The 25,892-nt window shown below is 40.3% G+C and overlaps 1 long non-coding RNA gene across 10 annotated transcripts in view; it reads right to left on the bottom strand.

Moving 5' to 3' along the window:
- The window catches only part of LOC307001416, a 138,633-nt gene that overhangs the window by 61,512 nt on the left and 51,229 nt on the right, over positions 1–25,892 (bottom strand). For all 10 annotated transcript variants that reach the window (XR_013798224.1, XR_013798225.1, XR_013798226.1 and 7 more), the window contains exon 2: positions 9,202–9,243. This is a non-coding gene — a long non-coding RNA (uncharacterized lncRNA). The remainder of the gene's footprint in view (positions 1–9,201; positions 9,244–25,892) is intronic.

The raw sequence follows: 25,892 nt of genomic DNA, 5'->3' as shown, positions 1-25,892 counted from the left end.
TCTATTTCTGCAGATATTTTCATCTATATTCGTCAATCAAGGGAAACCGATGCTGCAGGCTGCATAAGTTACACAAACCATAAACAAAGCAGAGCGTGCTCACCGTTTTGAATATCAATTTGGCTGAACACTGTCTTTATTCCATTCTACTCATGTTAATATTGAAATAATCGCTAAGGAACACTCAGGTAAGATGACGAAACATTAGAACAGCCATACCGTTTTGACTTAGCTCGCTATTATTCTCGTGCACTGACTCGTTCAGTAAGCTGAACAGCCAATCAGTGTTCCCTCTTTCACCAACGGTGAAAAAAACCGACGGCGTCAGATTAGAGCCAACGGTGCGGAACACACCGGGAAAACTACGTCGGCCGACGCTCAAAAACGGTCTGACGTTGCCCAACGGCCGATCGTCGGCTTGTAACTTACCGGGCTTTAGACTTTTTTTTTGTGGCGACGGCCCTCGGTTGGACGGCCGTTCTGGACTTTTCCCGAACGCACAGATTGTCAGTCCGTAACATTAAAGTTTGCTAAACAAATCTTGCTCCATCCTTTAGCTATCTTTACTCAAAGTAAGAACGACAGACAATCTGCATTAATAGACACAGTTTTAGGTAATAGTGGCCCACAGCTGATTATAGCTGAACTATTTCAGTAAGACAGTAATAACGCGAATTAGCCGGAAACTCCCGGTAGAAAATATATGCATTAATAATTATTCATACTTACAGGTTGTGATTGAGCAAGCTGTTCCAAAAAAAATAACTTGGTAACGTTACTGACCCATCTTTCTAGAATCTAGAGCAAGCGTTTTGCGAATCCTGAAACTCCGAGATTTGAGAAGAAGTCGTCAGTAAAATGACGATTGAAGCCGCCTTTCCACTACACACGACATTCGCATACGATTGTCGCATTTCGCCCCCTAGTGTCAGTCGCATGGAACTTTGATATTGGCCGTGAAGCAACCGTTACCCTTGGAATGATTTTAATTAATGTAATAAAAGCATGAATATATCCACACAAAACAAATGACCCTCAATACATCTAAAATAAAAATAAAAACATAGTAGATTTTATAGAGCTAATCAATATAAATATTGATTTAATAATTATAAAATATATTTTTTCTGCCATATTATTAATAGGCTAACCGTCATTTTACAGAAATAGCTTTTACAGAATAACATTAAAGAGTTACAATATTGGTAATTCTAGCCTCGTGCTCATAGAGAGCCTAAGTCCCGCCCCTCCGCTTCCGGCTCATGGGACCTTATTTCGGAAAAAATATGTATGGAAGTCAATGGCGAGAGATAACTTATCTTTTTATTCCGTCTGAACTGTCCCCTGAACTACACATATGATGTTTGTCAATTTAAAAGGTAAATATGAAAGTCAAGAAAGTCGCAGTTTGTCATAAAACAGAAGAGTAACGTTTAGTTGTATGTGAAAATCGCTCGATGAACTACATCTCTCGTCTCGCACTATGTAGCCTACGTCACAAGATCCGTTGCTCGTATGTGTGTATTCTGGCTCAAAACACGAGTCAGGCATGACGGCGTAACGTTAGGATTATAATGTAAGACTATAGAAAAAATGACAGACGTTAGCTTCAGTAAAGTTAGCTTCATTCATTGAGAGAAAAGGTATGACGTCGCATGTGCGCCTTCTGGGTTTGTAGTCTTTGTAATTACGTATTTTCACAGTCTTATACCTCAACAGTTTTACATCAAACTGCGACTTTCTTGACTTTAAAATGTATCTTTTAAATTGACAAACATCATATGTGTAATTCAGGGCACAATTCAAACGAGATCAAAATATTTGTTGTCTCTCGCCATTGACTACCATACAATATTTTTCCGAAATAAGGTCCCATGGTGGTCGACCGGAAGGGGAGGGACTTAGGCTCTCTATAGTTTTGATTAGAAATACATCACATCCGGTCGACCGGTCGCATGCAAGGGGGTAATCTATCCCCCGGAAACTGAAGCATCCCCGGGCGCCGCCATTGGCTAGCGGACCCCCACCTGCTGTTAGCATTCCATTGACTCCCATTCATTTTGGCAGCGAATAACTTTACATCTGAGGGGTTTAAAGACTCCATTTGTCCATTGTTTATTTCTAAAGAAACACGAAAATGTATAAAAGGCTCCATTACCTTGTATCTTACGTTATGGCCCCGTAGAAGCAGTTTTTGTAAAAATAGGCTAACGATTGCGTCATAACCACGCGACTCTGTCGCACAAGTCGAGAAATTATCGTACAGACTGGCAGAGAAGCTCGCATGCAATCGGGGGGACGTGGAGGCATAAAGTCCGATAAAGTCAAGGGAGAAGCCCATAGAGAGTGATAAAGTTGCTCCTGCTGCTAGCTCATGGACAGCTAATACTCACGCTCTCCGTCTCTGCGAGATTCGGATGGGAATGATTCAGATTTCTCTCGGCACAGCTAGAAGACCTTAGGGTTGGGCATCGAGAACCGGTTCCAACTTGGAACCGTTTAAAAAATAACGATGCCATTGGAATCGTTTAGAGAGAAAAAAATTTGATTCCGATCATCAGTTCCGCGCAAGTTTTGGTTTCCGAAAGTTGCCACCGGATTTCCGAAAGTGCCCGCGCTTGTTCTGTTGCAGCCATGGAGCACGGTAAGCGGTGCTCAAAAGTGTGGCTTTATTTCACTTTTAAAAAAGCCTGAGTCGGCACTCGCACAGTGCAACACTTGACAAACTGCATGGTGTACAAATGAACAAGGAGTGTCCAGTGGCGTAACTTTGTTTTAAAAAGTGTAAAACAAGACAGGTGGGGTTGGTAATGCAATGCTAAATCACATATATAATGTACAATAACATTAAGTCCAACAATCGATTTAAATAGTACATTGGGTTTAATTTGTCGTTTAATGAGAGGTAATACATGTTGTCAGTGCCGAGAATTTTCGTAAATACATAAATCCGCTGTGCTTATTTAATGTGTAAGTTACCTTAATGGTCCAGTTGTAGAACTTTCGTCAAGCGTCTCAGATGTTCTGGGTTCTAAACCGCACTTGTATAGTTTTTTTTTCTCTCTCATCAAAACCGATTATGCTCATCAGTGGTTGTATATCAAGCAGGGACACGTTTGTGTGCATTATATTTTGTGATTTCACCGGAACGAATAGAGAGTCTCCTCAACGGATTGAAGCGCGTGTCCGAGTGAAGACAGTGCGGTGTGCACGAGCCAGAAGACAAAACACTGTATCCACGCCAATGATCGCACATTTCAGTGCTAGATTGTCTCTTATTTATCAAACGAACGAAATGAATGCTCTGCTAGTTAACTGGAGATGTTTTATTTATATGTATTGGAACATTCGGATCAAAATAAAATGACTCCACCCCTCAAAGAATCGGAATCGAGAATCGAAAAGAACCGAAATCGAAAGGAAGAATCGGAATCAGAATCAGAATCGTTCAAATCAAAACGATGCCCAACCCTAGAAGACCTACAGCTGTCAGACAGGTTGCTCATGTGACATCTACGTCGTCAAGCTCAGTTTGAGCCTGCGCAGTTCGCCCGGCCATCAGGAAGTGAGTGCTTCTAATTGACTTAATTTTTCTCCGTTGAAACCTATGGGGTCGCTGTGTCCAGTTTATATACTGTCTATGGTCGCATGCGGTCTAGCCGCAGAAGTTCAGATATTTCAACGGATCCAAAGCTCAAAACGGATCCGAATTTTCCGCATACGCATATCGGAACTCCCCGCAGCTCCCGTACGACTCTCCATTGGAAATGAATGACTTCCGGTCCGACGGCTGTCGTTTGTCGTGTGCAGTGGAAAGGCGGCTGGTCAGGATGGGCATTATGCAAATATCTTTACTAGTGATGTAGAACCATTGGGAGACCGGGGACAGTTGCAACACTTTTTGCATTTCTCTCAGTTACTCAGAGACTATTTGGACTATAGACCAAACTATTTTTTTATATTAAAAAAATCCCTGTTAAGGTCCCTGTAAATAAAAAAATTAAAAATCTTAACACATTAAATGTTAAAAATGTATTGCTAAAACATATCACAAAGACTGTGAACTGTGTGAAGTACTGACTTGTGGAGTTAGACCGTTAAACAGTTTTTCACCATTGCAGTGTTCTGGACTGTTTGGGTCGGGGCAAAAACAGGGCCTCGATGACGCACTGGAGCCCCTGAGCTCCTGGACACGCCCCTACTTGATGCACTGGAGCCACTGAGGCTGGCCCCTCCCCTAACAATATAAATAGAGTACTTTCCTCTAGTTGCAACTGTCCCCGGTCTCCCCTAAGCAGTGGGATTCGAATGAAAAATGGTTCGGAGTCGATTTTTCTTTTTAACTTAATTTATTGTGCACTAACAACTTTGCAGAACGTTTAGATTCACAAACAGCTATTACACACTGCATGAAAGGGAATATTCGGAAAACCATAATAGGGGCACTTTAAGGGCTGTCTCAATCGCTCCCTAAAAAGTCCCACAATGCACAGTGAAAACCAGCGAGCATTGATGCTCATTATATTCCCTTAATGAAAGTTCTGAAGCGTGAAACTTAAATCATGTGAACCAACTCACAACACATAACGACACATGTTAGATGTTTTTAAAAATACAAACCATTATTTTATTATATGTCAGTATAAACATACAGGTGCTGGTCATAAAATTAGAATATCATCAAAAAGTTGATTTATTTCAAGAATTCAACTTAACAGGTGAAACTAATATATTATAATAGACTCATTACATGCAAAGTGAGATATTTCAAGCCTTTATTTGTTATAATTTTGATGATTATGGCTTATGAAACCCACAAAATCAAAATCCCAGAAAATGTGAATATTACATGAAATCACACAGTAATTGCACAGTAATACCATGGTCATTGAACCAGGTTATGGTTCTTTTGGCAGTGTTGGAAGGTCTCTAATCAGAGCAAGCCACACCATATGCCCTTTACGATCTCTTGTGCCTCACTATACATTTCCAAGGAACAAATGGTTGCTAATGGTTAAATGCTCAGATAATACAACAGGTCTGAGGTCAGAGTGTCTAATGGGAGAGTGATAGATGAAATGAGAGGGGCTGTTCTTCAGCTTTAAGGGTCTTATCATGTTGTCACCTGGCAGGTAAACACTGACGGACTGGTGGATTGGGCCCTCCAACTCGGAGATAACATTTCTCGTTCTCTGGTCTAGCACCGGATCTCATTTTCCTCGACAGGGCTAAGGTTCAGTCATTCGCTCAAACAAGGCAAACAGGACGCGATAGAATCTAAGAAGCTGTAGCTTCCTGCCTGGATGTATATCACGGAGAAGAGATAAGAGAAAATCCAGGAGAGTGAGGAAGATGTAGAGACTCGACTACATGTGGAGAATTTGTCAGACAGAAGACGGTCTCGGTGGATGTGAATAGAGGGTGAAATATATGATAGGAACATTTTGTAAGGATTTGTGAATGTTTAGATTATATATGAAATAATCCAACTGTTACAAAGCAGTATGTGGCAGCAAAATTAGTTCTAGATTATCATAATAGGCACAGGAAGTATCCAACAAAAAATTGGCAATACCTTGTATTTTATGGTAATTCTGTGTTATTTTTAAGAGGTGTAGCATTAATTTTGATAGATGAAACGCATTATGAAAAAACAAACACAGACTAAAGGTGCTATAATTCTGAATTAAGGGTTTTCAATGTTGAAACAGCATATTATTAGTCTAATAATCTATAATTATTTGAATAATCTTATATGCATCACATTGGGTGTTGGTGCTCAGAAGTTCTGGATGTAAAGTCATGAAATGGCAAAAAAAAAATGAATGGATGGATGGACGGACAACAGACAGACAGACAGACAGACAGATAGATAGAGATGAGAATCACGAGAGATGAGAATCTATAATTATTCTAATAATCTTAAATGTGCATAATTTTGGGTGTTGGTGCTCAGAAGTAATGTATTTCCAGAAAGTATTTCCAAGACACTGAAAAATGTATAAATTACCTTGAAAAAACAATGCAATGCAGTCCAAATGCATTATGACAGACGATTAATGTATTGGATTACTTTATGCAGGTCTACTTTTTTAGGCATAAGTAATGTTGTAAGATATGTTGATAAAGGAGACTAAATGAGCACCTCCCTCTTCCTCCTCCTCACCATCATCTTCCTCCTTTGTTTCATCTGCTCCAAGTAGTCTGATCTGTAGCATGGCAGTCCGTAAGAGTGTTTTTGCGTATTTCTATTATTTCTATGTCAAAACTACACAACATTGACAATATAACCAATTCCAGAATGTAACACCACTCATTATAACACAACTCATTATCAACAATTTCAAATGCTTATTTTGTATTAGATTCACAAGATTTTCCTAATGCTATGGGGACAAAAAGTGGTGAGAATGTCCTCACCCCAAATGACAGTTATGGTCTTAGAGGTACCTCATTAATAATGTATCACGGATCCTTAGGACACACAAAATGACTGAACCTACTTGTCACTGCCCTCGTTTCAAACCCAGTCCTGCTCTAGACTCGCACATCTGCTGATTGAATTTGATGGAGCTGTCTGTATAATAGCATTAGCATTACGGAGGAAAATGTTCATCATCATAATGCAATTTGTAACATATTTTCTTGAACGCGGCTGGATTTCCGGCGGGATCAATAGATAAGCTGCTCACAACAGTCGACCTCGGCCTCAGCATGAGTTAAGGGCACAGAAACGGACAAGGTGACACGGCCCAGGGGAAGCAGAGGCTAAAAGGGCTGTGTAATACACTGAGAAACAATGAGTTTGCAGTAGCAGCACAGACCCGGGGCTCTTTTTCTCAAGAAAATAAGATACTGTACGGTCAAGGCTAAACCTGAAGCCTAATCCATAAGTGTAAGAAATGCTCCAGTCGGTACTATTCGCTTCAAACGGCTTCCAGAGAGAAGTCAGTATTCTCCTGCTTGGCTCAGACACAGTTTTAGTCATAGTTTGAGCTCTCTTTTCTTGGCGCGTGGTGGAGCCGTTCCCTCTGGATGCCGACTAACAAGAGCGTGAGAGGGGACGACACAAATTCATCTCGGCCTTGGATGGAGAACGTGGCTACGACAGAATTCTGTCAATTTGTGCTGCCAGCCACCGAGGGTAAAGCTATGCTTCTCTTCCTCTCTTTTCTTCCCTCACTCGCTCTCCACAACCCAGATCTATCCTCCCTTGCCCGAAAACCCTCTGCCAGCCCTCCAGGGAGCAGCTGAGCCCCTGCTCTACAGCTTCCTCAATCCTGCCATCTCTCTTGCTCTCTCTCCTTCCCCTCAACAGGCTTCAAACAACTCTCAGCTCCCCTTTTGTTTGTCTCTTCCTTCTGCAAGGCCAATCGGGAGGTTTTCACAACTTCCATCTCCCAAAAGCCATGGTGGAAACATCAGCGCAACACAGAGGGGGGGGGGGGGGGGGGGGGGGTTGCAGAGGGTTGGGGGGGGGGGATTGTGATTGTGGAGGGTTGGGGGGGAGTGAGGAATCATGGGAAGACAGGCAGTGTGAAGAGACATGAGGTGTGGAGGCGGAATGCAGTTTGGAAACGTTCTGCCGATGAACAGCAAGGAAAGTTGCAGTGGCTGTGGGTAGTTTGCCATGTGTGTGTGTGTTTTTTTTCTCACAGATTGCCTCTCATTACTGTCTGCGTGTGTGCGTGTGTGTGTGTGTGTGTGTGTGTGTGTGTGTGTGTGTGTGTGTGTGTGTTTACAGTGAGTGGGTGGATTCTTCAGAACAGGCAGGGGCCTCCAAGGTTCACTAAACTGAAAAGACAGAAGCAGCAACTGAGACACACAAGCAGATGTGAAGCCCAGAATAATTAGGCTACACGGTGTCTTCAATAGAATCTGACTTAAATTTGGCCACTCGCCCTTGAGCCTGAGCAACTGCGCTGATCTCTCACTGTCTCAATTAATTTGCCCTATCTCATTCACTTTCTATGCAGAGGATGATCCATCGATGTCTAACATTCTGCTGTAAGGGTTATAAATACCCATGTTGCATGCATGCAGCTCTCAGCTATGTTAACTAACTAACCAAACTCCATCAGGGATCATTTCTTGAATCTGTCTGACACATCATCAGTGTTGGGGTAAAGTGTTACAAGTAGAGCTGTCAATTAAACTCATTAATTAAATAAAAAAAACATGATTAAAAAAAATGTATGCAATTAATCATGCCCAATACGTTCTGTGTTCAAAGACAGCTAGATGGTATGCAGCAGAATGACACACAGAGGTCTTGAGATCCATTTTAAAAACGTAAAAATTCGGCACACAAGATGTAACACAACAGCCAAAGATGTCGATATGCATGTGTACATAGACTAACACTGAAAAAACGTTATCCAAGAATACATTTTCTATGAAAAGCCCTAAGGCTACCTCGGACATATTGACATGTCAAAACATGATATGGGAATGAAACAAATAATATATTGACTTCTACAGCCTCTTTGTGTAATGTCTATCCAATGACATACTGATCTGACACAATTTTATTCTTAATTATAATCAAATAAATACTTAAAATAAATATAATAAAACTCTCGACTGACAGCCCTAGTTAGATGTAGTTACCATATTGCTATTTAAAAATAAAATGTTACTTTTTGAACTTACTCCATATTATCCAAGATGCAATTTCAAATAAATGCTTGATAAATACTGATCAACTTAACTGAAAGCTCTACGCATATGCTTGACACTACTTCTACATTGAAACTAGATCACTCCTGTTATAATCAAAGCTGTTTGCATGGTCGGTAAACTAGCTAAAATTCCACTTTGAATAAAACACGTAGTAACTCAACACTTCACATCCCTCCTCCCATCTGATGCCAAACACACCTTGTCAGACCTTACACATGACAGAGCCCAAAAGTACTACATGATTTTGTGAGATCAGTACTATATACAAGAGACTCTGGCATGATAAACCTGCATATTCCAATGCTGTGGTCTCAAAAGGCAGGTGACACCGTTGCAATTGAAATGGTGCTATGATGGCCATTATGTTTGTAGCCAAATAACATGCTCCAGCAATCTGAGATCAATATGTCGTTAATATGAAAACACAGTCAGACAATTGGAACGCATGGATGAAAAACTCATCTCCATAATTGTTGTGTCGAAGAAAGTAATGTACACTGTAAAATATAGCAGCATTACCTTTTCCACTGTAGATCACACTGACCAGACTGAAGCACTGCACTGCAACATAAAAATATTGCAATTAGAGATTTACATGACAATTTTACACTGACTATAACAATGCAGCAATTAGTTCAGTTTATGCATGTGATATATACCCCATTGTTGGAGTAAACATATTCAGCTTTAAACTAGAGCAGGATTATTCAACACACGACCCCTCAAGACATTTGTGGCCTATGTGATGTTGTCATTACTGTGGCAACCACAAGTGCAATAACTCACAAACATGGATTAACACAAACAAATTTGTATTTAAGAATTGATTTGAATTGGACACATGACATTACATTGGAATTCTAAATGACAGGAAGAGAAATTTTCTGTTATACATTCTGGGAAATAAACTATAAATCAATAAATAAATCCATCCACCCACCCATCCATCCATCCGTCCATGTCTGTGTGGCCTATAAAACTTTAGTTAAATTACACATATTTCAGTTATATGAGATACTGTGGCATATGTACAGTCAGTGTGCTTTATTTATTTATTTATTTATTAATTCATTCAGAAACTGAAATGAGTTAATATAAAAGACGTACTATAAAAATAAGGAGTACAGCCCTTGAGGCTAAAAAGATCTTGCTTTGTGGCCTTTAAGTCTTTCAACGTAGTCCTGGTTAACACTATTATCATGTCAAAACAAGACTTTGTGCTCTTATATCCCAGCATGCTGCGTGCCCACATAGCTGTTGGATAGCTCTGCTTCAATGTCCTGCGTGTGTGAGTGGTTTAAATAAGCACTCATTAGCTAACAGAGCCAGGACGTTCCATGCAGACAGATCTTTCAGAAAAATGATAGAGTTCCTCATGAGTAGCCTTTGAGCTGCAAACAGGGGTAAGATAAATAAAAAAGATGGATTTTTTTTTTTTTCTTTCACTCTGTGATGCTTTTCTAAAGCCTCAGCATGCATTGATAAGACACAGACGTTTCTAATATGGATTTGAGGCCAAACTCTGACTGTGGCCAAGCTTGTGACCGCCCTGCTGAGGATATTATCTGATCACTTGGATGTGTTTTTCTTTTATCCACCTTCACAGGTCATTAAATGCTCTTTTTTCCAGAAAGCCTCAAAGCAAAGGACAGCACTTAACCACAGGAACATTCTTCTCACCATGGCCTGAAACCTTCCTCTCTGCAGTGCTAGGTGGACATCCAGAGAAAGATAAAAATCTGACATTTTGAGGACACAGAGCAAAGACCAAAGAGTTCCCTGCTGTCACAAGGGTAGTGCTTCAAATGATATCATGGCTTTGATTTCATACATGTACAGTAATAGGCTCAGTGTTATTATGCTGAACCACTGACTGGTCTTGTAACAATGTGCTCTATAATAGACCTTTGCAGAAAGTTACAACTTAACCTGTGCACATACATGCACACACGCTCTCATTGTCTGCCGCTGACACAAAGGGCAGGTTTGAGAGATCTGACATTTAAAAACTAACAGCGCAATGCTAAGACTGGATCGTTAACCTCTGAATCAATTAAACGACTCATTGTTCAGTCTGTGGCCAGTCCACTTGCGTGTTCATCCGGAGATTTATTTTTAATGGGAGTTAAATGACAACTGGTTAATTTATATTTAAAAGAATATTCATTTAAAAAGCGTCTAATAGAAGTAAACCCTGTTGACAAATTTGGCTTAAGGGCAAAGTTCACTTAAAAATTCTAATTCTTTAATTTACAGCTTCAAACCTGTATACATTTTTATTCTGTTGAACGCAAAAAAAAATTTTTTTAATTGCTGCTTTTTCCATACAATGAAAGTGAATTGGGGAAAAATTATGTTAAGCTCCACAATGTTCAAATATGCACTATATAAAGTAGGCCATATGCCTCATGCATCTGAATAGTGTGTACATTTATTAAGTCTCTTGTTGTGTTCTACAAAAAAAAGGTCATACAGGTTTGAAACAACATGAGATGGTGCCCTATTATTTGAGTGAACTATCCCTTTAAAAAAAGAATCTTCTCAAATGTGCCACATTTTTATGAAAAGTTATTTATGCTACGCTAAAAGACAAAGCTAAAATGAATTATTCACCCAAAATCTGTTATCACTAAACACAAGAATATATTGTGAACACTTTTGGTTACAATTTACCTCCAAGAATAAGAAGAAACAAACACTGATATATTTCTCACAATATCTTCTTTTATATTCCACAGAAGAACGTACGTCATATAGGTTTAAAACCACACGAGTGTGAGTAAATGATAATAGAATTTAGATTTTTGGGTGAACTATCCTTTTAAACCAGAGTTTGCCCACCTATCTGGATATGGGCTATCACTCATCTCTCTGTAATAATTTAAAGGCAGAACGTATGGCAGTTTCGGCCTCTGGAGACCACGCTTATTCTTATTGCCGTGCCATCCCTGAAGTGTGCCTTGAGCAGGAAGTCACCGGATCCATCAGCCCAGCGTTAATTACAGCTGCCCCGCCACCCAACTCCCAACAGAACGGCAGCAAAATAATTACCACAGGCACCATGATTCCTCCAGTCCATCGCATTAAAGCGATACCTGAGACTCCATTGGTCTTCGAGCCATCCAATCACTCCTCTTCAAATCATTCCCTTTGGATGGGGAAGAGGGACGTGACTTGGCAGCGCCTCAAGTGATGTTACCATTGCTTGCGCCAAATGGTCGTGTAATTAAATTTCCCATTTTGCTCAAATAGCAAGGACAGCCTCCTCCCAGGTCCATTTGAGGCACTAATGTATGTTTTACTGAATATGCATCCCTGGCCCATTATTGTTGATGGACACACATTCCTTTTGTTTTCTAAGTGGCTGTAGGCACATTCAGGCCCCTCTTATCAGCAGTGATTGCCATTTAATATCCACATGATGGATAGGGAACATTAGCATAGATCCACACCCTCCCTTTTAGCTTGAGCATGAGGTATGGATGCAATAAGAGAAACATATAACTGATCTAGGATAAAAAAGTATCCATTGTGAGAAAGACAGTGGCATCATGCAGAGGCTCTTGACGCCAGTACCTCCATGAAGTCCATCTGTGAAAGGAGCTCCAGTGGAACACTTGCTTCTGTACTAATCCAGCTTTGGCTGAGCGGCATTTTACAGTCATTGTTTTTCGTCTGCCCCCGTTCACAGAGGTTGTCAAGTGTATTGGGTTTCATCATATGAATCGGGCAGATTACAGGGAACACCAATTCTGTGGCACACTTGAAAAGGATTACGGCTTGAAGAGCGTGTGGTAGGGGGCTCTGGTGGCTCCTTGGATTCAGTGGTACTTGCTAATCCCTTTAAATCAGTTTTGTTAATCCTTCTTCCACTCTCCTAGCCACTGCATCTGCACTAACACACATAGTCTTCCGTTGTACCCCCAGTGGTTGTCTAAGTGCAGCATTATTTGGTTCCTTAATTATCTCATTTTAGCATCTTCCATTAGCTCTACACTAGGGGAAGCACCACCAAACCTCAACGACAAGTGTTGACAGCACAGCATTAGATTGCATTTGAGCTCATCAATATATGCACATGGCGGGACCCTCATGGACATTAAAAGGGGGAAAACACATTATGAATTAGTTAGATTCACTTGCTAATTTGCTAACAGCTTTTTCCGTATTGTAACCTCACATCATCTAGCTGTCCTCCCTGTTTGAAATTATTCTAACTTTCAACCTCAAAAAAGTTAGGGGGGGGGGGTAATTGGCTCCAACCAAGCCGTCAATGGCTGCCGTCTGATTCACAAACAAATGACTGTCCAGATGACAGTAATTAGTTCAAAAACATAAGTAACTAGTTGAATCAGCCTGAAACATTGTAACAAATATAACAAAATCAAATCGAATTAACTCAGAATCAGATCGATTCGAGAGCTTGGGAGTTGGAAACGAATTTGTAAATCTGCATCAGTACCAAACCGTATACTGTGTATTCACATGATGAATCCTGTCATTTTAACAGAAAACACCTGTTTGTTCTTCATCAGCAAGAAAAAAATAAACAATTACTGGATAAAGCAAGCCAAAAAACGCAAATTGAATCACAATCCGCATGCTTCTTGGTTTTGAAGGCAGTTCTCACACAGAAAGTCTGATGACCCTCAATTCATTTCCCAGAGGCATGCATTTCTGCATTAAGTCATATCCAGAAGCATCATGCGCTTCATGAGCCTGGACAACTTGATGAATACGCAAGAAAACATCTGTTTGCCGAGCTGTGAACAAAAAAGTAGAAACAGTCACACCATTTTCGTGCTAATGGAATCCCTTGGCCCAGCAGGCTCAGTGGAGCTCTTCCCACTCATTACACTGCTGGACTGAAGATAAACTGTGTACATGGCCGCAGATCATTAGGCCTCAGATGGCTTCTTGTGATGGATCCAGAAAATTCAATAGGCAAAAAAAAAAAAAAGCACATTGAAGGTGAAGTAAAGGTCTACTGTAAGGTTCTTATTATTGAAGAGAGAGAAAAAACAGTGACCCATAGTGCACTAAATATCCAGATGGTGTATTTAAACCAAAAAAGTGTGGAATATTGGACACTATGCACTCAGCAGCAACAGCTAACAAGAGGGACATGTAGCAGAAGAGGATGGCCTAAAAATTCTAGCGGCGATCAATCATGAGTGTTTCAATGATCATTTATCTTCTGAAATGTGAACACTCTAGTCAGGGGGGGGCTGTCTGTGGATAAGCATTTAACCAACACAGGCTCATTGGAAAAACTTAAAGGTGGGGTATGTAATTCTCTTTTTTGGCCATTTTTTCAAAATCACTTAAAATCCTATTCCTAACCCACTTACAGCCACTGAGTTAGAAGCACTGAAATAAAAATTAAGCAATTTAATCATCTGTGGAACGGGCAGGACTCGAAAAACTCCAGCCAATCATTTCCAAGACCACCTAGAATCATTGGACAGTAAGTGCGTCAATCAATCGGTCGTACCATAAACCCCTCCCCCCATCCATGTCCTTGTTCTTTGAATGGGTGGAGTCAAAGGGAAGAAGGTAGGACCATTTGAGTTGTGTATTTTCAAAATCTGCCAGCCGTTTTGCAAATCACATACCCCACCTTTAAAATACATACATATCACTGCAGTTTCTAAAATAAATGAACACTAGAGGCAGTAAAACAGCAAGCACTTTAAATTGTTTTCACACACAATTATGATTACAGGGGAAGATTAAAGACTTGTTTTCACGCAGCTCCTTGCACAATTATGTTATGACCTCAAAACATGTTTTACCATAGTGCATGATTTGTAAACTAATATATTTTGGAGTTTGCATCACTTAACCAGCTCTATATGTTCAGTTTTAAGGCCAGTGCACACCGGGACAATTATTGCGCGTGCTTTTCGCAGACGTTTAACGCCTCGTGACTAAACAAAGGGTGCCAATGTGAGTATGCACACACCGACGCGCAAACCGCCAGGTGTAAAAGCGTAATTTTAATAAAAAAAGCCACTTTTGGTTTGACGCGCTGCTTTAAAAACTGGTCAAGTTTTTGTTTACGTGCCTAGAGCTGCTGAAGTTACAGTACTTGGTGGCGCTCAAGCACAAAACAATCGTGCCGAGCACACATTGATAGAAGAAGACGACGAAGAGGAAGTTAGTAGACGAAGAAGAAGATGCAACGAGGCAAGATGAATGTAGTGCTGGTCTCTTTGGTGTCTGAACACAAAGAACTTTATGACAAACGCCACAGCGACTACAAAAATCTGTTAGCATTAAAGTGTGTGAATGGTTTTGGCAAGATAAAATGTTTTTTATCTTCTTCTTCTGTGTGACAGGCGTGACAGAAGCGTAAAGTTGCGCAGTTTCACCTTGTGTACTGGAGACTTTCTGTTTTTCAATAAGCACCATCTACTCTGCGCATCGGCAGTGAAAATCGCTTGGGTATGAACACAAAGACGCGTCGAAAAAAGGTCTCAAAAAACGCTGGAGATAAGCGCACACGAAAATTATCCCATTGGTCATGAGGCTTTGCTATACTAAGCTTGCTCGATAGCTCAGCTGAAACATTGTAGGCCTACTTATGATACGGAGAGCTCGGGTACAAATCCCATGAAAGACTAAAGTCACGATAAAAGAGTTCAAAGTTAAAAAACAAGCCAAAATGCCATGGGTACGATTGTGTTATGTCGCATTTGCTAACACTATCAGGTAGGTTTTAGGGTTCAGTGTAGGTACGTTATTTTAAAACTTGATGGAGCATTAATATTTTAGCGCCACTCAACGGACATTTCAATTCAGAGCTGCAGTGATACGTACAAACTTCGACTTAAAAAAATGTTGCCATATACACGTTCATCTGTTCCGGAAAAAAATAAACATGGTTTTAGTCCCACTCACTGGACATTTTACTTTAAAATTGTCGTGAAACGCAACATATTGTGCAGTTTGAAATTTCTTTGTCACAGACAGGCTTACGTTTTTCTAATGGGCTGTATTTAACAGCCCATAAGCATTATGTTAATGTATACATCTATCAATAAATAATCAAAACTAAGTCGCACTTGCCAAAATTCTGTATTTGAGCATGAAATAAGCCACTACTTATTTATATATGGTGTTGCATATAGCTTAAAAAAAAATACACCAATTCAGGCCAAATTAATTTCATTATATGGTAAAAAAACATTCAGCTTACTGCGCAAAGAAGAAAAAAATCATAATGTGCAACAAAAACAACATAACAACATAAAGTGACATGTGACAGTACAGGTCATGTATGTTTATATGCATCCGTATCATGTAAAAGCAGCACAAGTGTTGAGTGTTGGGCACTCAACATAAATGTTAGTCACTGTGCGAACAAAATTACCCACTGAGTTCAGTGCAGGTTACCAGCTGCATCAGCAGCACTTACTGTTCGCCTTTTCATCTGCTCATGTCAGTCGTGATTAACCTCCGCCAAATAGGTCTAATTACCACAAATTTCCATGGCTACACAGAGACACTTTTAATTTAAGACCGGGTCAGATGGGACACTGAAGTGGCTCAAAGCACAACTCTTGCTCTCAATGTTAGGAGTAAAGTCTCACAGTATAAGTCTAAAGAAAATGTATTATAGTCAATGACTTGTGCAACCCATCTTTTCATTGACAGATTCTGTTTTGCATTCTCTGATGACATATCTTTGCCTTTGGGAGCAAAGTGACATGCGGAGGAGAGGAAATGCAGAGATTAGGCCAATAAATAATTCACATTATATTATCAAAACACAGAAATCCCTCCAAATTGAAGAATAAATAACAGAGAGGCTAATCACATATCAGATTGCAATCTCAAAGATCCCGTAAATAGTGGGGAGAGGAGCAACGCGTCCTCCTGCGTGTCCCTCTCGCGCACAGTTATTCATTATAAACCTGTCACCTAATCATCTCTCATCAAGCCCTAAATCACTGCAAACACTGTGTATGGAAATCAGTGAGGCCACTTTATTACTAGGCCACTACAATACTACAATATTAGAGCCACAGCTCAAGCCCCCACGGAAACACATACATTAGCACTATTCAGACAGTAATTCTCAGGGAGACATCTGTAAAAGAAAATTTGCGAGGCTCAACTGTGATAAAACACAATCAGATGACAATTAATCCACAGGGTCAAATGAGTTCAGTTTTATGAACTGGAAATTTGTTTCTGATGTAGTCAATGTTCAATATGCCAGTGAGTCCGATTTGGAGAGCAATAAAATCACAGACTTCTTCATCTAAATGCTAAAATTACCTTACCTCCCCCATGTACAAAAATTCCCATTCAAATAGGGCTTAAAATTCACTTTCAACCTTTCTCAAACACATGTATACAGACACATACAGCCCTATATATAAATATGATCTGATGTCTTCATTCATCTATATGGATTTAGCATAATTTAAAGAACATGGAACCAAATTGGGACTCCTAATAGAAAATGTAGGCCCAGATGTACCATAGTCAGCAGGGGGCTTTATCTAAATGAATAAACTCTCTGCTGGGGGGAGAGTGTAAAGGGGGTGAACGCAGAGCAAGGAGCCACTAAATTATCAGAACGAATGGCAACCCTTCCACGCAAGAACTTCGATGATCTTTTTTCCTTTCTTCCCCCTCTCTCTCTTTTTCCAGGGGATCTGTTTATCCAGGCAGGGTGGCTTTGAACCCTAGAGCCTTTGTAGTTCTAAAGCTTGCGGTGGCATCTGCTAATGTCAATGCTAATGAAATGAGCACCGTTCCCCTGCCTGTCGACACACTTAAAAAGAACAGCACAAAAAATGGGGGGGTTGGGGGGCACACAGGGAGCAAAATTTTATTTTTGGGCAGGATCTGTGCATTTATTTATGAATGCATCCATGCACACGGGAAAACAAGAACCAAAAAACACGCAAAAAGTACCACAAGAGTTGCCAAGTCTGGGACTGGTGCAGAAACCACTTCAATTGACAGCACCACATTAGCACAGAAGCTAGGAGATGTGCGTCCCATGGGAGCGTACTGGAAAGCCTTTTTTCCTGAACACGGCTGCAAGGAACAAAATGATGAAATAAAGAATTAAAGAAATAAGCCTGGCTTTTGCTTTCATCCAAGAGCTGCTCTGAAGAGGGCCACATGTGACGCACACTTGCTAGGCCACTAGGTGAAGTCCACTAAATGATTTTGTGGACCAGTGAGAACAAAGGTACAAGAGAGTCAAGCGGTGTCAGCAAGGCTTGTCAGATGATCTCCTGCAGAATGAAGAGACAACAGTTCCTACTTGAGAATCATTATTTTTGTCGTGCATTTGAAGCACTTTTTTGGGGGGGGATTGGAACGAAGCAAGTGGCAGCTGAGGGCAACGAAACCCCTTTCCCTCACCCCCAGGAGAACGATGGCTTTTGATTAAGCCTCTGTTCTCCCAATCACACCTAGTTTCAGTTCTCGAGAAAATCCGCTCTGCGTTACTCTGAATTAGCAGCTGCCGCTAACTGGCTCTCATTTAGCAATTAGCACCAGTTTGCACAATGAAACTAACGGCAGGTCTCCCTCCCTAAAAATATAAACACATCAAAAGCGAATTCAATTAGCTTGCCCACAAAACACAAATGGGAGATCATAGCATTAGGCAAATTAGAACGCGATGAAGGAGCAAAACAACACGCTGGAACATGTTAATTAGAAACTTTCAGGCATTACAGAAATGGAGGGAGATGGAATTGACCTGAAAGGAGAGGATAATACCAGGCGATTAGATGGTATCTCTGATGCAAACACCAATAAGTCTAACCATTCTAGTGACTTACTGAGGTTTGGCTAATTGATTGTTCCGTATATGTGCATGTGCTAATCATCGAAAAACAAGAGAAGTTGGTGTTGAGAACTGAAAATTTAAACCGCAAGACATCTGACTTGGTCCTATTTTTTTTACAATACAACTTGCTTAACCTTTCCATTCTACAAATCTACTTTAAAATAGCGTGGCATGTTAATGGAACAACACTTCAGACAACTAATATGATTTTGTGGTTAGGTTACGGTATGGGCAGTCAATTAATTTATCATTTTACTTTAACTTTAAGATGTGTCCATTCCTGCTCTTAGAGGGCCATTGGTCTGCAGAATCTAGCTCCAATCTGCCCCAACACACCAGCCTGAGGTTTCTAGAAATCTGGAAGACCTTGGTTAGCTAGTTCAGTGGTGTGTTTAATTGGAGCTACATTTGTTAGAAAGATTGCCCTCCAGGAGCAGGATTGGTCTTGGTTTAAGGGTTAGGTTATTGTTAGGGTTAGGGTTATAGGTTATGGATATAGGGATTGCATTAGAACGTATTTTATTTTTAACGTATATTTTTACAGGACTGCTGTTCCAGAACATACAATACGTGCTTAGCATAGAACATGCTTTACTCTGCAAAATCAGGGCATGCTTAAGTGTTTATTTGGGTGGTTTGCATCAGCCTATCTTTCAGCAATGTAAAATGAGTCAACCTTACTTAATCTTGTTTGAGTAAAACAGATCCACATAGTAAATGACACCTAGGAAATATCCATTCATTACCTTAAACCACAATACAAGAGCATTTATTTCTGAGAAGCAGCAGTAATGCGTGAGAACTCTTGTGCATGGAAGGAAACAAGCTCAGATGAGCGTGGATGAGCAAAAGCGGATCTTTATCTGCCTCGTTTGTGTTGCTCCAGAGGCACTCAGCTGGACTGCAGTGGTTATCGATGTGGGCAGCAGTATTTGGTCGATACCTGAAGCAGTGCTCCGGCTGAGATCTCTACCGACTCGTGTAACACCTATGTTCTGGGCGGGTGCAGGTCATGGTAGTGATTAAACAACAAGAGCTTTAAATCTAGTCTTGACTGTATTAGTTGAACTGACCTTTCATTTTATAATTTCACCAAACGTAATTTGAACCTAGTGTTGAGAAATGTAAATCAAATGCAAAGTCACAATTCTTAATCATTACATTCTTTAGTTTAATCTGTGAACACTCACTCATTCCTTCTCCATTTCTTTGGTCCACCTGGCTCTAAATACCTCAGTGCTCTAGGGTGAAAAACAAGTGTGTGGTGACAAATTAAAGTTGAATCAAATCCAAACTGACAGTGGTTTTGTCTCTGATCAACGGGTGAGATTGAGTGTGATGGTGAAGAGTTACCTGTAGGCTGACAGTCAAAGATGATATTGATGGACTGCTCCTTTGATCTGGGCTGCTTCTGGGCCAGGGCTCCAGCAGCTTTTAAAGGTTCTCTACCAGTTATTGAGGTCGATACCTGGCAGCTAACATGCTGTGTGTTGTTGCCATGGCTCCCTTATTGAAAGACCAATCCCTACGCTATTGACCCCAGTAACCCCAGAAGAGTCACAAAGTTACCCATATTAGAATGGGAAAACACTATCTTATTTGGATGAACCAGAAAGAAAAATCACAAATATCACTCTGTCAACAATTTTAAGCAATTTTCAGAGAAACTTCTGAGACTGCGTTGAAATCTAAAAGAAACGTAACTGAGCGATCGGTTAATTCACCGGAGCAACGGCCAACTAACAAAATCTTCCTCTGGGGAATAATGTCATATGTACAAGTTAGAAATGACAAAAAGAGATGCATTCTGTTTATGCTTTAAAATCAAAATGTTTCTTAGAGCCCTTATTTCACATCATAACTCAAACATGAATGCACAGGTGTTTGTTTTCTTTCTTCATGATTACTCTTACATAACAGGTCACGTTAGCATCAAATTCACATTCAAATGAAAAGCTGAGGTTAGAGGAGAAATGGTCAAACTTCCAATCTTGTCTATCTCTAATTGTCCTTCCCCTCCCTCCGTTCCTGTTTAATGCACTGTCAATGCATGCCCTTCTTGGCCCCCTGTGTGTACTCCATTGCCGCTTTTTTCCACATTCTTTCCTCTCTTTTTCTGCTGTTTATTCTTTTTCTTGGCACAAGAAACACCAACACAGCACTAATACTGACCCCGCTGAGAACGCACTTTCTGACTGTCTCTCTCTCACACTTTCTCTCCCCCTCTTTCTTTCTCATTTCTCTCTTCTTCTCTCAACTTCACCCTAAACCAGCCGGTGTTTTGCGATCTCGTCTAGGTTGGAGCCAGTGACCTTCGCTCTTACCCCTGGGGAGCAGTGAAAATGACTGGCTCCCAAAACCCTCCAGCTGAGAATCAGTGAGTGTATCTATAATGCTCTGATGAACTCCTCCTATGAATGATTTGTAGCCCTCTCTCCATCAGTAAATATAGGTCTTATCGACCCACGCACACCCCGTCTGCACTGCTATTTGCTCAAAGACTCCCCCCGCTCTTCTCACATTAGCAATACATTTGAGTTTCTGGTTTCTGATGAAGAACAAGAGTGATCAGATTGGCCACTCCCATGCAGCCTGATCTCATTAGTATTCATAATGTTTGCACATTTGTATATACACTGAAATGTACAAGACCGACAGCATCTAAATTGTAAACCCATTTATGTATACCCATCTTAGGAAAACTAATATAAATCACTTCAAATACAAAGTACAAAGACACTAATTTCAGTTACAACATTGCATGGATAAGCTTTAAAATTAAAATACAGAGGAATTATTAAATTGATAAAAGCATTTTCTTTTCTTTTAACATTTTTAAGTTTAAACTAAGGAAAAGTAATAAAACATTTGAAATAATATTGATTAAATACAATAAAATCGACCTGTTAATTCTATGAATTAAAAAGCTACAAGGATTCTTAAGAATATCTGCCCCTAAACTAGTTAATATATTGTTTACGTTATAGATATTGTCAAAAAGTTAGTAACGCCATTTCTGTATAAATGTCTATGATTATGAATGAGATTATTGGCTTTATATTAAAGAAAGGTGCCCTGCATATAGTCTGCATGCCTTAAGGTAAAACCATTGAATATTGTGGTTCTCCAATGCTCAATTATATATAAAGAAAATGGCAATGTAGCCATTTGTTCTGCAGGTACAATTATCGACAGAGTAAACCGTTTAGGTTTAGGGTTTGTTATATTGTCAGGCAATATTGGGAAAACATTTCTAGACAATGAACAACATAGTGAAAATGTCAAATTGACGTGTTGATGGTCTCATTTGGCATCAGTAATCAGTATTTAGAAGGGGTTGAACACATCCCTGTATCCTCTCTCTATCAGTGAAGCATAAAAACAGTCCATGATCACTGCAGAAACCCTGCGAGGAAGCCCTTGCGCAGGCCCGGACATACCAGACATCACCCCTGCTGTTATACACCAAAAACACACAGAAAAAGAAAAATGCTAGAGCCAAATATACAGCCTAGAAGCTAAAGCAAACCACACGGGCTCAGTTACTAATGAGAGACGACTGTTCCAGAGCTACATGCTAAGTTTTCCCAAGGCAATTGGGACTTCCTACTGCAACACTTTAGCATCCTCCTCAATCAAAAAATAAAATGCAGGGCACAGTATAGCATCGCCACCACAAAGCGACAAACCCACAAAACTAGATTTAATCATCGGCGCAGCGCTCGTTTCCCAGCGTGAGCCCCGCGTCCAATTATGATTTCATTTATTTGCGATTTATTTTATGACAAACACGCGCAGCGCTCCGAACGTAATGGTGCACGAGTCTGTCGTGTGGAGAACACCTTGCTGAGTGACTGAAAAGAAGCAAAGCGTGATGGGATTGCTCCAACCTCTAATGGGAGTTTGGGGATGCTGGGTGAGTTAATGCTGCGGGCTAATCCTGGAAAAATCGCACAAAAAAAAGTAAAAAGAAACAAAAATGGCTTTACTGCAATGAGATTTCAAGGCTGAAAATAGACTGAATAACCATGACTAATAAGGGCCTGGTTAATGCTTCGTATAATCTCGCCAAATTAATACGTTAGACACAATTGGCAAGTAATTAATTCCTGTGAGTACACCCAACAAGAAGATTTATTTTCAAATGTCAATCATGCTGTAAAACCCAACCCACCAGAGGGATTACACTTCATAGCCACATAATTCTAATTATATGGTTATGTGGAATTACATGGTTATATTGACCATAGACACCATGTATGTATAAACAGCCATTACCTGAGCAGTAAAAATCACTGCTGACAAGGGCCGATCATCAAAAGGAAGGTCATTCTAATAGATGAACAGTCTGCCTGTATCTTACGTTTTTATGACTTCATAAAGAACATGTCTCAACGGGACCATCAGCATCCCGTCTATCTCACAGTACGATCTCTCGCCCTTTCTCCGAAGTGCCAGGCCGTGTGTCCGTGGTGGTGCAGTGGCCCAGCGTCTGGCTTGGAGTCAAGAGTCAAGGTTGAGGAGAGGAGAGGAGATGAGAGGAGAGGAGAGAGACAGGGAGGAGGGGGGGACGGGACGAATGACCGGCACTGAGGGGGGAGAGCTTTGATCAGGGAACAGATTTAAGCTGGAGTGACAGTCCACCAGTGCACAGCTTTGTTCTGGCCCCAGCTCAAACGCCATCCGACTGCAAGCACAGGGTGTCAACGCAGGGCGTGTGTGTGTGTGTGTGTGTGTGTGTGTGTGTGTGTGTGTGTGTGTGTGTGTGTGTGTGTGTGTGTGTCAGTGTACCCAGATTACATGCTCACACACGCTATCGCTGACAGACACACACACACAAACATCTGTTGGTAAACAAGCACAAACACATACACAAGCAAACAGAAACAGACTGAAAAATCTATGCATACAAATATATGATCATTCTATATTTCTTCATGCACAAGGATACCTACTTACTTAGAAACTATCTTTCCAAGCTACAAGCTACTCATTTAAAGAAGTTAAATACAGTCAAGCTAAAGAGTAATTTGATGTTACTGAAAAAGGAGAAACATGGAAGAGATCGTTAAAAAAATTTAAATTCTGTTGCATGACTTTCTTTCTTCTGTAGATTACAGAAGATAATATCCATACAATAAATGTCAGCATTATCCAATAATGGACACCTTTGACTTTTTTCCTGACTTTTTGAACATTCAAAGTACTCCTTTGTCCGTGAGAGAGGAAAGACTGAGTGCACACTGTCTAGTGGGCTTGGTTTTCAAGAGCTCAAGTCACTCAAGGATGCGCTGTTCTCCGCTGATGATGAGAATTACGTCACACGGACAGTACTAATAAAATTTAATTTAGGTCCTAAAAATGCCTTAATGTATTTTTATTTATTTTTTGTAAAAACTGTTTTATTGAAATGGGCCATCCAAACATACTGATTCCTTCAAATGGATCTCCACATTACTTTAGAGAAAGAGAGGACATTTTAAGACAGTGCACTTGTTTGTTTCTACGCATGCAATACAATGTCACATAAAAACAGCGATCAACCATTTGTTACACTACAACGATGATGAAAAATTGTGTAGCTGCTCCATTAACAAACTATTTTCAAAGCTCCTGACCTTCTGTCACCACATATCTTCCTTCCTATCGACACCACCTTTAGAAAATTTTAAATGTTCACAGTGCATCTCCGAGCGGTGTATTTAGAGGTTCACTAACACAAAGCGGTGAGGAGACAGTCCCAGGACATTAGCCCTTCCTTTTAATTCTATGTAAATACCAGTCGTAACAGCTACCATTATTATCACTATTCAGCCAAAAGCGCCTCCCCATATGCTATTTGCTCTCCAGTGCCTCTATGACACTGGCTTTGCATTCTTTCTTTATTAAAATCTCAACGTAGAATTAGCAAGAGAATATGCTTAACCTCATATACCTTCCACAGCAGAAGGATATATTGCCTCTTCTCTGTTATTAATAAAATCACAAGCACAGGGGGGGCTGGGCTGTAATATCAGTGGCTGTAGGCTAGATGAGCACTATATTGCTTTAAAGAATGTTTATGTGTGTATTTGAGGCAAGTGCCAGGTCTCATATCTCGAGGCTCTGTTACAGCACAGAAGTGTGTGTGTGTGTGTGTGGGGTGGATAGTTATGACTGCTTTGAACAGCCTAAATCTCACCTCATTCGCCCTGAACATAACACATGATGACGATGGCAAGACTGGGGGTTCTCAGGAGGGTCTTTGTATTAGTACATGCTTAAACATGCTTTTTAAACTTTTCAATAAACTGAAAAGTTGAAGATTGTGTTCGCCTGCGGTAACCATAGCAACATCAGGCTGCTCGAGCACCTTCTAGTAAGGATCCTTATAGACTAAACCCTGACAAAACTAAAAATAATGTCATTATTTTTTACTAGCAACTATCACATTACAAATATATATATTAAAAAAAAATTATTTGAAGGGATATTTCATCCTAAAAATCCTTTTTTTTTTAAATTCACTTTAAAAAAGTGTGTTTCTTTCTAACCCTGTGACTTTCTTCTGCAGAAAACGAAAGAAGATATTTTTTTATAAAAAGTCACTGGGGTCCAGTGTTGTTTTTGAACCCACTTTAACTGTACTGACAAAAAAAGCATCATAGCTTTGGAACTGTCAGTAAATTATGACAGAATTTTTTATTTTAGGCTGAACTACAGTATCCCCATAAGATTGTTAGCCAACGTGCTAGGAGACGATTTCAGCAAGCCTAAATGTAAAATGTCCTATAAAATTTCCTTTTAAAAAGTCGACCCCCCTCAAAGTCATTGCTAAATTTTCACACAGGGCTCTCCATCATATAGCCCATGGATAGTGTGGGCAGTTGGGATGTGGGGGTCTGCAGAGATGCTACCAGCGCTGCTCCTGGAGCCTTCTTTAAATATTTACACTCAGCAGAGAGCGGAGATAAGGCACTGAGACGATGCAATGGAGAACGCAGCCAACTCCACATACAAAGCATACATATATAGGGAGGCAATTCGCCGGCAGTGTGTTACTGTGTTTTTATCTTGATTCTCACACACTAAGATTGAGTCAGAGAGACTGATCAGGATAAAAGGTGTGAGATAGAAAGCGCGAGAAAGAGGAGAGGTGAGAGACAGAGAGAGAAAGACAGCATAGGCGCTTTCAGTGACAAAGATGGAGGCAGTAGCAATACAGGGGGATAAAAGAGGGAGAGATAAAAGTGAGATTAGATGCAAAAGAACAAATACCAGAAAAAAGCTACTAGATGAGCAGTCTGAACATGTGATTAAGGCCTTGATATAAAAGGAAAAAGGAGGAGAATGTTTGAGGGGACAGTGTGAGGGAGTTCTAAATGTGTCAAATGGATGGATGTGATGC

Source organism: Phoxinus phoxinus (assembly GCF_949152265.1).
Source record: "Phoxinus phoxinus genome assembly, chromosome: 7".
Taxonomy (NCBI): Eukaryota; Metazoa; Chordata; class Actinopteri; order Cypriniformes; family Leuciscidae; genus Phoxinus; species Phoxinus phoxinus.
Note: the sequence above shows the minus strand (reverse complement) of the source record. Positions and strands in the feature narration are given on the sequence as shown.